This window comes from Muntiacus reevesi, chromosome 6 (genome assembly GCF_963930625.1).
Source record: "Muntiacus reevesi chromosome 6, mMunRee1.1, whole genome shotgun sequence".
NCBI lineage: Eukaryota > Metazoa > Chordata > Mammalia > Artiodactyla > Cervidae > Muntiacus > Muntiacus reevesi.
In genome coordinates, this window is record NC_089254.1 from 107,269,193 (window position 1) to 107,283,489 (window position 14,297).

Here is a 14,297-nt window from a genome sequence, read left to right on the forward strand (position 1 = left end):
TCTCGGAGTCGCGGAGGTTCCAGGGCCCTGGGGCCCGGTCTGGTCGGGCATGGCCCAGGAGGGTGGGCGCGGCGGAGGGCCTCGGCGGGCCAGGAGGTGGGGCCGCTGCCCGAGAGGCGTCTCAGCTGCCGCCCCGGCCCTGCCCGCCTCGCAGCGGTGAATCGGAGTCTGCCGTTAGTGGATGGCAGCGTTCCCGGGCCCGGCGCCCGCGGGCCCCGGAGGGTGGCGCTCGCCGAGGCCCTCTCTGCCGACGCACACCCCGCACGCCGCGGCGGCCGGGAGCGGGGCAGGCCTGGCGCGGGGCTGGGGCACCGGGGGCCTCGTGAGAGGCCTCGGCCAGGCCAGTGTCGCCTTCGCTGGGTCCAGCGCGCGCCGGGCACCCGCCGCTGCTCTCCAGGGAGCGACTCCAGAGGCGAGCTGGGGGCTCCTGGGCGCTGACCGACCTCCAGGGTACCAGGCGTTGGAAACTGGAGCCGTGGGCCACTGAGTTACCCTGCGTTCCTTTCTCTAGGATCTGAAGCCTGGACTTGGCAGCTGAGGGGCAGAGGAAGTGGGGGCACGCTGCTGGCAGATGTGCCAGGACCCCTGGTGTGGTGGGGACAGGCAGCGTCGGCAGACCGCCCCCTCCTTCGGCGGCATGGTGACCTTTGAGCGCCCGTGGGGCAGATGGACCTCAGCCTGGGCCATCTGCTTCCTCCTCCTGCTCCTTTGCCTTTGAAGGGGGACGCCCCCCAGCAGGTGGTGGGTTCAGAAATGTAGAGAGAGGGCAGGGCCTTTTGCTGAGGACCTGGAGTTGGTGGGAAGGGGCCTGTCCACTACCGGGGCCTCACAGGAGGGCCCCTCCAGCATCTTTCTTTGTGTGAGGCTCTGGGGGTGGGGTGTCCTTCCTCTGAACACCCCCTGTCTACTTTTAGGGGTCCCCACGGCTGAGAAAGGAGTCGTTGGGCTTTTGGGGGGTAGGGGACCTCATTTAGAGCTGGAGTCCCGCTCTGTTCTAGACATGGTCCTCTCTGACTTCTTCCTGCTCCTTGCCCAGCCCTTGCTCATCTCTCTCCAGGCTGAGTTCACTGTGAACTAATTACGTGACAGAAAAAAAAACAAAAAACCTCATTAGCTTGGATCTGAGTAAATGACCTGAATCATCGGTGTGGCTGGGGACCAGGAGGTGGCATCTGTGTGAGCCAGGGGCCCCCAAAAGAGAGGAGATGACCAATTTTTCCTCCTCGGTCTGAAGAGGTAGGGCGGGGAGAACCGCCATTCCCTGCGGCTTCCCGCTTTCCCCTGAGGAAGTAAGTTCCATCAGCGCCCAGATGCCTCCCTCACCCACCCCCTCGCCCCCCACAGGCCCTTTTGGAGGGGGAGGAGGCTTGGTGGGACAGCCACAGGGTGGGGGTGTGGAGGAATGCAGGCCGAGCAGGGAGAGGCAGGAGTCTCAGCTGGACGCCGCCTCTAACTTCCGATTCCTTAGCAGTAATCGCCCACCCCCCTCCCCAACTCAGGAGGTCTCTGGCTAAGCATCTTCTGTGATGTGCAAGCCAGTGTTTCTGGGCCATGCTTGGGTGTTCACCCCCGTGCTGAATCCAACACGACAGGCAGAATTTCCCCCTCTAGAGCCCGCCCCCGTGACCAACTTCCCCACTGCGGTTTGGAAGTACCCCGAGTTCCGTCTGCCTCGCCTGGAAGCTCGGTGTCACCATCTCAGATCCTAGGACCCGGTGTCTCATTGTCACCAGGCCCAGCTGCTTCTCACACATCCGCTCCCAGCTCTCCTGGTCCCTACTTCCCTACTCTTTCTTGGCAAGGCCACCTCCCTCTTTCCTCCTTTTCCCCCCATAACCACCCCTCTTTTTTTTGCCAACCTCTCTCTTGGAACCCATCTTGATTCTCCACCTCACCCCTGCTTTCCCACTTCTGTCGCCCTAGCTTTTCCACTGTAGGCAGGCATCAAGACGAAAAAAAAAGCCCAGAAAACTCCTTCTTCGATTTCTGCCCTATATCCTTCCTCTCTCCATCTGCCGAACCATATTGCCGCTGTCCTGCAGACAGCATCCCCTCCTCCCCGGCGGAGGGCGGGGTGGGGGCGCAGCTTCACAGGCAGGGCGTTTCCCCGCTCACCCTGGGAGCCTGAGCGAGCCCCGCCACCCCAACCCCCCGCCAGGGCCCCGCAGACCTGGGTTGAGAGGCTGTTACATAAACACGTCCATCACCGGGGAGGCCGATCCTGTGTTTACTAGACAGGAGCCTCTTAGTGGCCAGGGATGACATTTGCCTCGTGGGGAGTAAGCCTCACTCAGTGGTGCTTTGCTGAAGGGTGTTCATTCCAGCCCTGGAGGTGACTGGGGAGGTGTGGTCAGGGGCCCCTTTGGGACTGAGAAGGCTCAGTGGCACCCGGTCCTCCTGCCCTCTCTCAGCCCCTCTGAACCCCGTGGCCAGGGCAGGAAGAAGCAGAGGAACTCTGAGCTTTCCTGTGTTTCAGGACAGGATCTGGAGGGAGGGAGTTCCTCTTCCCTCCAAAGGCAAGGAAAGAGAGAACCTGTCTGCTGTTAGGCGTTATGGAATGTATGAGGGTATCATCAAGAGCCAGGACGGAGGGGGAGACGAGCCTCTGAGCCATCCTCGCCGCCCTGGTGGGGGCACCGAGGCTCGGAGGAGTGGGGGACCTGATGGTGTGCCCCGTGTCCTAGAAAGAGGGCCGCGGAGGATCCGGGTCCAGATGGGGACAGCCTGGGTGTGCGGGACCCAGGGATGCTGGGTCACGTGAGCTGGGAGCTGGGATGAGTTGTTGGGAAAGGCCGCCCTTGGGGTCCCCGCGGGTGGCCTGGAAAGGCAGGCTTATCCCTGCGTAGCCATAAGCTTGGGGAGGTCTGTCCAGGGCGACACATGGCCTGGATTCAGACCGTGGTCCTGGGTGGCTACTACGTCAACCGGGTAACTTGTTCCTCTGACCCTTGGTGTTCCTGCAGGTGTTTTGGGGGTTTTTTTGAGCTGTTTTAACTTATTTTAGTTTAAAAGCATGTTTTACCAATGTAACTTGTCTACAGTGTGGAAAAAAGGGCTCGTTGCTCAGTCATGTCCAACCCTCGGCGACCCCATGGACTGTTGCCCGCCAGGCTCCTCTGTCCATGGAATTCTCCAGGCCAGAATACTGGAGTGGGTTGCCATTCCCTTCTCCAGGGGATCTTCCCAACCCAGGGATGGAGCCCGGGTCTCCTGCCTTGGAAGCAGATTCTTTACCATCTGAGCCACCTAGGGAAAGCCCTGTTATAAAATAAAACATCAGGAAAGTGAAGCCTCCAGCTGGTGAGTGGCTTGGGGAGTGGCCCCCAGGATTGCCCCAGTCCTCAAGCTGCGAGGCCCCCATGGAGAGGGAGGGAGTGAGGAGCCTGGCCTCCACTGGGTCTGGGCCTGCCTTCCTCCAGGTGCTCTTAAGCGGTGAAATTCCTTGGTCGGGGCAGCACATGGCTATCCTGTTACCCCTCACTCACTGAGGCATTGTCCGCCTATCTCCATGGGCTCCGGGCTTGGTAACATTCTAAAGGGACTCAGATAAAAAGATGTGCGGGTGTTCCTGGTTCAAATCCAGGCTAAGGGGAGAAGGTGGCCCGGAACTGTGGGCAGGGCGGCCGGAGCCTCTGCAGCTGCAGGGCTCCCCAGAGCTGTAGATTTTGTCCCTTGTTGTGTCCTGTCCTGTGACCAGATCCCAGCAACAGCCCTGTGATGTGGAGAGAAGCTTTGGGTCCATTCTGGAGACAGAAAAGCTCTGTCCTGAGCTGATTCCCTTCTCCTACTCCTGGGGCTAGGCATTCCCCAACCTGCTGATAACACATGCCTACCGGACTTGCTGCCTCCAAGAGATCTCACTTGGTGGGTTTGGGATGGGGGCCCAGGGTGTGTAATGTCCCCGGGGCCATTGTGGTAATTAGCTGCTTTGGGGAATGCGTGCCTTGTGGGGAACTGGTTATTGAGGACTTTGCACAAAAGAGCTCTAGGAATTCTCAAAAAGAGGATATTGGTGTGGGTGCCAGGGGCCAGGGAAAGCTGCATTTGTTCCAGATACATGTATTAGCTCCTGCGATGTGGCCCAGTTGCATCTAGCACTGCAGAGAGCAGGAGGGGAGGGCGGGGGGCTGAGCCAGCACTCTGGACACTGAAGGTGAAAGGATCAGTCCTTAGCAGGTCCCAGAGTGGGAACTGGGCATGGCAAGAGTAAAGCCCAAGTTTTAAGAAAAGCAGGGCGAAGATGAGAGGCTGGGAAAGGCTTGTCAAGACCCCAAGTCTGCAGGAACTCAGGTGGGGGACGGCCTGGAGATGCCCCCCCCATCCCCGACCCCCAACCATTTAGTCCTCCTTCACTGTGTTCCAGCTCTCTGCCAGATTTGGAAGACAGTCCATGTTTCTAAACACACCCATGGCTGGCATGTACCATAGCTTTCTTCTACCATTTATTTATGCATTTATTTGTTTCTGGCTGCACCGAGTAACGTATGAGACCTTGGTTCCTTGACCAGGGATTGAACCTGCGCCCCCTGCAGTGGAAGCTGGAGTCTTAACCACTGGACTGCCAGGGAAGTCCCTGCCATTTATTTCTTTAATTGAATGTGTGTGCCAGGCACGGGGTCTGGGAGGTGCTCCATGCAGAGGGAGCAGGTGTGCAAAGGCAGCAAGGCATGGGGTTCCAGGAGCCACAGGCTGGTCTGTGCACCTGAGCACTGAGTCCGCAGGAGGAGCACCCTGGTGCAGCAGTTTTGAATGTTTTATCCTCTATGAATTCATTTACAGCTCACCTTGTTCAGGAGACCCCTCACGGTGGCACTTAACGCCTGCAGGAGATGGGCAGTCGCCGGAGGGTTGAAGCAGGAGCTGTCTGGCAGGTGTTACCTGAAAGCAGGTTGGGGCTTCCCTGGTACCTCCGATGGTATAGAATCTGCCTGCAATGCTGGAGACGTGGGTTCGATCCCTGGGTCGGGAAGATGCGCTGGAGAGGGAAATGGCCACCCGCTCCAGTATTCTTGCCTGGAGAACCCCCATGGACAGAGGAGCCTGGTGGGCTACAGTCCAGGGGGCCGCAAAAAGAGTCGAGCCCGACTGAGGGATTAACACTTTCCCTTCTCACTCGCATTTGAGAATGAAGTCTCCATTTGGTGCTGGCTGGACCAGAGGGTACAGGGTCACAGGGAATTCAGGCAGGAGAAGCGGATGAATGAGCTTTTAGTGTCCATGCTGTGCACTTGACCGTGAGCCCTTCCGAGCCGCTGTCAGCAGGCCTCTGATCTCAGAACCCCAGGAGTGGAGGGAGGAAGGAGACTCTAGCCGGGGAGAGCTGGGGGTGAGGGGGGCCAACCCAGGGCCCTGTGAGCCTAGGGGTCTGTTCAGCATCACCCGAACACCCACCCGGGACCCTTTGGCTTGCCCCCATTCTCTGCAGGTAACTTGATTAAACAGAGAATGGGGGATTCGTTGAATGGACTGCGTTCCTCCTGACATCTAGCCGGCTTCCACCACACAGGCCAAGGGCGTGGGGCAGCCAGTTTGGCTCAGGGAGCTAATCTCTGGGGTTCTGGAAGCAGGAAGGGGAGGTGCCTTGACCACCTGCTTTGAGGACGCGGACCTTGGGCTGTGCAGTGTCCCACCAGTGAACATTCCTCGCCTGCCTGCTGGAGATTGTCATGAGACCTCTGCCGTCCCTTGCGGTCTTCTCGGGTATCCACATATCATCCCCATTTTGCAAATGAGATCACCTAGGACTTAGAAGGGCGTCCCTGATGGCTCAGAGGGTGAAGTGTCTGCCTGCAATGCAGGAGACCCTGGGTTCGATCCCTGGGTCTGGAAGATCCCCTGGAGAAGGAAATGGCAACCCACTCCAGTATTCTTGCCTGATGAATCCCATGGACGGAAGAGCCTGGTAGCCTACAGTCCGAGTCGCATCCCCGAGACCACTCAGGGACTCTGCCTGATTTTCCAGTTCCAGGCCTGGGGCGCTTCCCCTCACAGGGATGGACTGATTGAGTTCTGCTGGGCCATGCTGACATGCAGTCAGCCGTGCTGGGTGCTTCTCAGGCAAGCTTTTGACCTGGAGTTTCACTTTTGGAAGCTTTTAGAGTACAGCTTAAGGGCGATTCAGAGCTCTTCTCTCCTGCCTTAGTTTTCTTCTGGATGTTTTGTATGCCCGGCTGAATGATGCCTCTTGGAGGGGGGATCTCCCTTCTGGAAGCAGCGTGGATACTGCGCATGGTAGAAAAGATGCTCAGTCAGGAAATACTCCAAAATATTTGAACATTTAAAAAATGTAAATATATGTTTAAATGGGGAAAATAACGCCTGCTTGTTCGAACACTTTCCAGTATGAAAGGAAGTAGAACACCCCACCCCTCCCTGGGGCACCTGCTGTCTGTCTGATGGGTATCTCTGATCTGCCTCCTATCCTGTATCTATCTGCTATATCTAATTACTCCACGATCAATGATTATTATTGCCGTTTCATAGCAGATGTGGGACTCTGGAAAATACTCCCCTGGGGAGAAGGGAAACCAGAGCCACAGATTCATGAAAGGCTTCTGTGTTCAACCACCCATCTGGCAGCTCCCCATCGGGGAATCCGGAGACCTGGGGTCTCCTTCCTGTTCTGCAGCTGACTGGCTGCGAGAACTCAGGCCCCCAACCCCCCTCCCCACCCTGGCCTGTTCTCCTGAGCCCGGTGCCGGTCGCATCTGCACAGCTCACCATGAGCTTGTGGGCCATCTCAGTCTTGGATTCCTGGTCCGTGGAGGACAGACTCCGTTCAGTGCGAGGTTCCGAGCTTGCCTACCTGTGCGCCGCGTATGACACACACTGCCTGGCGCAGAGCGAGTGCCTGGTGCACGCTCATGGTGATCTGAGAGGCCGTGTGGTGCCCGGGGCAGGGCTGTGCAGTCGAGCCAATCTGCTGGTGCCTAGATCTTTGCACACTGAGACCTTTGCACGCCTAGATCTGTTTATTCCCTTTGGACAGATTCCCGGAAGGAAGAAAATGGTAGGGCCGTTGGGCTCGCACGACCTCTTGGGGACTTTGGCCCCATGTGCCACAGTACCCCGCAGACAAACCCTTCCTGTTTTCTGGGTCAGAGACTGCCTGTTCTCTGCCCCTACCCCATCCACCTGAAAGGTGAAGAGAAAGGATGAAAGGGTTTTTCTTGTTTTATTTTGTGTGTATTTGATTACCAGTGAGAGTTAAGATTCAGCAATGGTTTTTTGGTCACTGCATTTTGTTGAATTTCATTCATACCCTTTATTTGTCTTCCCCATGGTTTGTTACTCTTTTGCTTGACACGTGGTGTTGTTTAGTCCCTCAGTCATGTTTGACTCTTTGCAACCCCGTGGACTGCAGCATGCCAGGTTTCCCTGTCCTTCACTATCTTCCAGAGTTTGCTCAAACTCATGTCCATCGAGTCGGTGATGCCATCCAACCATCTCATCCTCTGTAGCCCCCTCTGTGCCCTCAGTCTCTGCCAACATCAGGGTCTTTCCCAGTGAGTCGGCTCTTTGCGTCAGATGGCCAAAGTATTGGAGCTTCAGCATCAGTCCTTCCAATGAATAGTCAGGGTTGATCTCCTTTAGGATTGGCAGGTTTGATCTTGCAGTCCAAGGGACTCTCAAGAGTCTTCTCCAGCACCAGAGTTCAAAAGCGTCAATTGTTTGGTGCTCAACCTTCTTTATGGTTCAGCTCTCGTATCCATACGTGACTACTGGAAAAACCAGAGCTTTGACTAGACTGACCTTTGTTGGCAGAATGATGTCTCTGCTTTTAATACGTGTGGGCCAGTTTTAATCTCTGAATTCAGAGCAGGTGTACACTGCTGATTGGGGAGGTGAGCTGTGGTCTGTGTCTCTCCGGCGGCCCTCTGACCCTCCTGGGGCCCTGGGCACCAAGATGAGTGAGCCCACAGCACGTGGTCCCAGAGGGATGTGCCTTTGCTGTTTTCGTGCCTGTTTATACTGTGTATTTTCTTTCTCTTTCTTGTTTGTCAGCACCCCTCCTTGCCACTGTTGGCGTGCCCGCCCACAGCAGTTTCTCTTTTGCCTTTTAATTTGATGTTTTGATGGCTTGCGAACCTGGAGCCCAAGCTGGTAGAGTGGGATTCGAGCCCAGGCACGGCCTCTCTGTGCGTTTCTGTCTGTGTGTGCGGGGCGGGAGCCTGGGAACTCTGGGTGCTCCTGCTCTGCTCCTGGTGGGAGCGCCCAGCCCCTCCTCTGCGTGCGGTCTCTTCCAGGGAGGGGTAGATGTGCTTGGACTCTTGGTTTAACAGGCCGTAAATGAAGACCCTTTGGTGAGAAAGACTGTGAAGATTTGGTGGCTTTCAGTCCCCTCTGAAGCCCCCACTTATTCTGGTTATTGTTTCTAGACTCTTCTAGACCGTCTTACATTGGATGTTGCAGTAGATTGGAGCCTGCTGCCTAGATTTGGATTCCTAACACTTAGTAGCTGGGTGACCTTGGGTGAATTCCATAACCTTTCTGTGCCTTGGCTTCCTTGTGGCTAAAATGAGGTTAACAAGCACCCATCTCATTGCTGTGAGGATGAAATGTGTTAATGCGTGCAAAGTTTTTAGACCAGCCCCGACCCCTCACAGGTGTTCCCAGCGGCTCCAGCCTCTGCAGGGCTGGGGCGATGACTCGGTGAGGACACAGGATGGCATGTGCGTTGTGGCATCTGCCGCTGTGGCTCCACAGTCACCCTCCCTGGACCCAAGTGGGCAAGCGAGAGGACCTAGGGAGCAGAGTTGGGGGTAGGTTGGTCCAGCCTGGCAGACACTGGGCAGGGGTGCTTGGTCACAACTTGTCTGAGGTTCCAGCTGATAGACGCAGAGCCCGGACCACAGCTGGTCACAAGGAGTGTGTCATACAGGCACCCAGCGTTACTTTCCTCTGACTGTTTGCCTGTCGATTAGCGTATTTCCTCTAATTCAGCACCAATTACATATGCGAGTCACGTGTAAAGTCAGATTTTCAGGTAGCCATATTAAGAAAGTAAAAAGATAGGCAAGAATGGATACACGTATACCTGTGGCTGGGTCCCTTCGCTGCTCACCTGGAACTGTCACAGCATTCTTCATTGGCTGTACCCCGATGCAAAATAAAAAGTTTAAAAAAGAAAGGAAAAAGAAAATCAACTTTAATGATGTGTTTTATTTAACCCATTGTATCTGAAATATTATCATTTCAACGTACAGTTAATATAAAAATGTTTAATGAGCCATCTCACATTCTTTTTTCAACGAAGTCTTCAAGCTCCCCTATTTCACACCCTCAGCCCCTCTCCATTTAGACCGGCCGCATTTCAGACACCCAGGAGCCACCAGTGGCTCTGGTATTGGAAGAATGGCTCTAATTTTATCCTCTCGGATAATGAAAGAATTCCTCTTTGTTGGAAAAATTGAATATAAAAGTATTTCCTTTCAGATTCATCTTCCTAAAATACTACATTCAAAATTTTTTTGTAAGTAATGTGCCCTTCACGTTATGTCCTGCCGTTTTCATTCAGTCATTCAGCAAACACTCCTTTATCGAGTACCTGCTCAGGCCACGGTGATGGGTGGCACGCAGATCCATTTAGAAGTGTTACTGAGTTCGCAGTGGCTTTTTTGTCGGCACAGATTTTCCTAAAACCTGAAAGTGTAACTAGTGTTGCGGGGGCTGGGCCACGAAACGTGTTCCCATCGAGGGAATTCTCAGATTTCGGAACCAAGATTCACAGAGTTCTGCTTAAGGTGGAAGGTGGGGAGTGAGCCCAGGCCCTGCTCTTTGGCAAGAAGCTGGAGGAGAGGGTGGGTGTCTAGGGAGAGAGCACATCCAGGCTCCTCTGAGTCAGCGTCTTGGTTGCGGATGGCTTTGCCCACAGGCCCCAGCGTGGCTCACGTCACTTGGGTTTGGCGGTTTAGTCCCACGAGGCTGCTGCTCTGCCCTACTTAACATCCCTGCCTGCCCCCTCTGCATCACAGCCAGATAATCCTGAACTCTAGTGAGGGGAGAGGGGGGCGGGGAGGGACTCTCCCATCTGCCGCTGGGCCAGCGCTGGTGGGCCCGACCAGAAGTGGATATGCCAGCCCACGAGCCTGTCGGTGGGCAGAGCTCAGGTGAATGGCACAGTAGGGACTGGCTGACCTCTGCATATCCACCTCGGGCTGGATGGAATAAAGTACTAGATTGGGAGGTGCCGGCTTTTAGGGGAGAGTGAAGTCGCTCAGTCATGTCCGACTCTTTGCGACCTCATGGACAATAGCCTGCCAGGCTCCTCCATCCATGGGATTTTCCAGGCAAGAATATTGGAGTGGGTTGCCATTTCCTTCTCCAGAGGATCTTCCTGACCCGGGAGTTGAACCCAGGTCTTCCGAATTGCAGGCAAACTCTTTACCGTCTGAGCCATCAGGGAATCTGCTTAGGGGCTAGGGTGCCGATTATGTAGCCAGTAGTGCAGGCCAGAGAGGGTGGAAGCCACCAATGCGGGATTCAAGGTCACTGAGGAACAGCAGGGTGGGTGAGGCCCCCAGCTCTTTTCTTGTCATGGTGGGGCCTCCTTCCAGCTCACGGAGCAAAGGCTGGCTGGGCAATCCTGCCAGCCGCGGCCCCCTCAGGCGTGACCCCCGGCAGCGGTACCGGGACGAGTCACCAGCAGAGCCACGGCGAACTTCTCACCCCATCCTGGCGTCTTAGGCAAGAGCTGTTTTTGTGAGGCTCCTTTTTCCTTCTTGGTCTGTGTTCTGTCTTTGTGCTGAGTAACGTGTATATAGAACAGTGGAGAGTTCATAAACATACATGTACGCTCAGAAAAACACGTGGCGCAGGCAGGCCTCTCTCAAGCTGGCAGCCCTGGTTGTTGAATCTCTCAGGCCACTTGCGGGCCCTGAGATTAGGGAGACCACTCCATCCCCCTCCCCCTCCCCTCCCCCTCCCCTCCCCTCCCCCTCCTGCTCCGATATGCTAGTGGAACTCCTCAGAAAGGAGCTTCCGGCTGTATTGCAGCAATAAACACCACCTCCCTTGCACCAACTCCATGTTGTTAACCTTTGTCCAGGGACCCAGCAGGGAACTTGCCGACAGGCCAGGCCGGGCAGCCTTCTGCCTTCAGGAGGCCCTTGGATAAGACATCTTGGATAAGCCTTCCTGAGTCCTCCTCCAGCCAGCCTAGAGAAAACAGAGGTCGTCACCCCGCAGAGCTCTCTGCTCCCAGCATGTCAGGGGGGACCCGCCATCCTGAGCCGGTGCCTCCGGGCCCTCGCCTCCCTCCCGGGTCCCGTCACCCCCTGGCTGTGGCCCTGGGGCTGCACTCTGCTCAGTGGGCCCCGGGGGCACTGACTGCCCTTTCCCCGTGTGAAGAGCTGGGCCGTAAGCCCGCCTCTCTCCAGCTCCATCGCTCACCTTCCCGGTGCAAGGCCCTGGTCTGTCCCCCCCGACCCCCCCAAGACTCCCCCGGCCTGGTCCCTCGTGGGCCTGGAGCCGTGCGTGTCCTGCCCCCGCTGGTCCCGAGCTGGTGTCCACCCCACTTGCTGTCCCCCTCTGGACGCTGAGCCAGTGGTGGGCAGGCCTCGGGCCCCCAGCCTAGCAGAGACCGGTGACCGGGGCCCTCCCTGCTCTGGTCAGAGCCCAGGAGCCCTGTGGGCCCTGGGGGTCTCTGGGGAGCCAGGTACCACCTGTAGCGGCCCGGAGCAGCCAAGGGTGGGGAGAGGGGTTGTCAGGGGCCTGAGGCGGAGCAGGGCTGGGAGGAGGCCGTCTGTAGCAGGGCCGGCTTCTCTGTCCCAGGCCTGTCCTCCCCGCGGCCGAGTCTGGGCCCTGTGCTCTGCACCCGGCTCCGGCCCGGCCTGCACCAGCAACGCCCTGGGGTGACCCCCGGAGGAGGGTGGCAGTGGCGTGTGGAGACTCTGTCCTCTCCTTCCTCCTCCAGGGCTCAGAGCTCGGTCAGAGCTGCCAGGCCGTGGAGGGCTTGGTGTCTTGCTTTCCAGCACGTCAGCCAACGCAGACCTTAAACGCCCCGCAGATGTGTGGGGGTGGCCTTCCTTCCACCCGGCCCCGGGGGGCGGTGGGGACAGGAAGGTGGTCACCTTCTAGCCCACTTTGTGACCCTCGCCTGCCACCAGCGGGCCTGAGACCGAGGGAGGGACACCAGCCAGCATCTGGGTCTCAGGTGGGTGCAGGAGGGGAGGACAGGCCCTGTGTGGGTGGGTAGGGGGGCTGATGTGGTTGAGTCCAGCCGAGGGCACCAGTGACATCAATACGGAGACCCTGACTCAGGTCCAAACAGCCTAACAGCGACCCGCTGAGGGGCAGGGTGCCTGGGAGACCCAGGAGAGGGTCCTTCCTCTGTCTGCAAGGGAAAATACTTCCTGGAGGGTGAGGGGTCTGGGTGGTCCAAGTCAGGGAGCTGTGTGTCTGTGTGGGGGGGGAGGTGGAGGGGCAGGAGGGGGAGGCTCTTCTGAATTCTGAACTAGGTGCCTTGGGCACTGTCACTGCCTTTCCTTCTGGTGAAAAAGTGAAAGCTGTGAGTTGCTCAGGCAAGAAAACTGGAGTGGGCTGCCATTCCCTTCTCCAGGGGGTCTTCCTGACCCAGGGATGGAACCTAGATCTCCTGCATGGCCGGCAGATTCTTTACCATCTGGGCTGGGGAATCCCTTCCAGTGAGTGAAAGCCGCTCAGTCGTGTCTGATCTTTGCGACCCCATGGACTATACAGTCCATAGCATTCTCCAGGCCAGAATACAGGAGTGGGTAGCCTTTCCCTTCTCCAGGGGATCTTCCCAACCCAGGAATCGAACCCAGGTCTCCCGCATTGCAGCCGGATTCTTTACCAACTGAGCCCTTCCAGGGTGCCCCCTAAACTTGATCAAGGGTGCAGTTGATTTCTGCAGCAAGTGGGCTATAGGTCTCAGAGCAACTCAGCCAGGAGTGGGCTGTGTGTGGGGCTCCCTCTGCTTCTGAGCGGGAACGGTTAGGTACCAAAGATAAATCATATTTCTCAGCGCGCCACATGCCAGGGGAGGCGGGCGGGAGGGGGAGCCCTGCAGCATGCCTAGCTGCTGTGAGACGCGCCGGGAGACATTGTTTTACTGGAGTCGTGATCGTATTAGGAAAATCACTGGCGTCGTGTGTTTTTAAACTATTCACAAGTGCCACCCCACACTCCGGCACTTTGTGCGGCAGACGTAAGAATGACAGCTTTTGCTCTGGCGCCGGGGAGTGGCAGGTTCTGAAGTAGGGGTGGCACATCAGATCTGTCTCCGCTGTATGTACCCCTCCGTGCCTGCTGTGATTCCTGAAACTGCCTTGTGGTGTGGGCGCCCCCACCTTGCAGATGAGGAACCCGAGGCCCACAGACGTGACAAAGGCAGGATCTGGACCTAGGACGTCTGGTCTCAAATGCCAGGTTCTGAGCCGTCACGTGCTGCTGCACGCTGGAAAAGATAAAAGCTCTGAAGAATACAGGAGGAAATCAAAAGACTGTTGTCTCATCTTGGGATGAGAGGATCCTCTTAAGCCAGACAGGAAACCCGGAACTCATAGAGGGAAAGACAGACTGATTTTCTTTCCCCCCTGAGCCTTTTATTTTGGAAAATAGCCACCTTGAATGATTCATGGTTAACATCTACCCCGTTTGCTTTCCCTCTGTCTCTCTCACACATTTTTTAATTTGGTTGGTGGAGGTGATGGTCAGTAGTTGTGGACACAATGGAGCTTGTCCCCCAAGCACTCTAGCGGGCATTTCCTATGAACAGACAGTCTTTCTACATGGTTTCACAGCAGGGTCACACCTAAGAAGATGAGTGAGGACTTTGAACCATCACTGGATAGCTCCTGCATAACCCAACGTCCTCAAGGAACCCCCAGACGCCGTATATAACCTCTTTGTTTTCCCAAGTCAGGACGGCACAGGCCCCATTGTGATGCTTTTCCCTATCACGCAGACTCTTTTTTTAAAAGATTTTTTAAAAGTTCACTGAAGTATAGTTGATTTACAATGCTGTGTTAATTTCTACTATACAGCAGAATGACTCAGTTAAGCGTATTCTTTTTCCATCATGGTTTATTACAGAATACTGAATATAGTTCCCTGTGCTATGCAGTGGGCTTTCCTGCTGGCTCAGTTGGTAAAGAATCTGCCTGCAATGCAGGAGACCCTGGTTCGATCCTTGGGTCGGGAAGATCCGCTGGAGAAGGGATAGGCTACCCCCTCCAGTATTCTGGCCTGGAGAATTGCATGGACTAGTCTGTGAGGTCGCAAAGAGTCAGACACGACTGAGCAACTTTCACTCACTCACTAGGCTAGATTTGTTG

General features: G+C 56.3%; 1 protein-coding gene across 7 annotated transcripts in view; it reads left to right on the plus strand.

The window, feature by feature from the left end:
- The window catches only part of AGAP3 (ArfGAP with GTPase domain, ankyrin repeat and PH domain 3), a 56,229-nt gene that overhangs the window by 939 nt on the left and 40,993 nt on the right, over positions 1-14,297 (plus strand). Inside the window, exon 1 of one of the 7 annotated variants that reach the window (XM_065939461.1) lies at positions 434-450. The exons of the other annotated variants lie outside the window; for them this stretch is intronic. The gene's annotated coding sequence lies outside the window, so the exon portion shown is untranslated. Of the gene's footprint in view, positions 1-433; positions 451-14,297 lie in introns of those variants that run through there. 7 annotated transcript variants of the gene reach the window in all.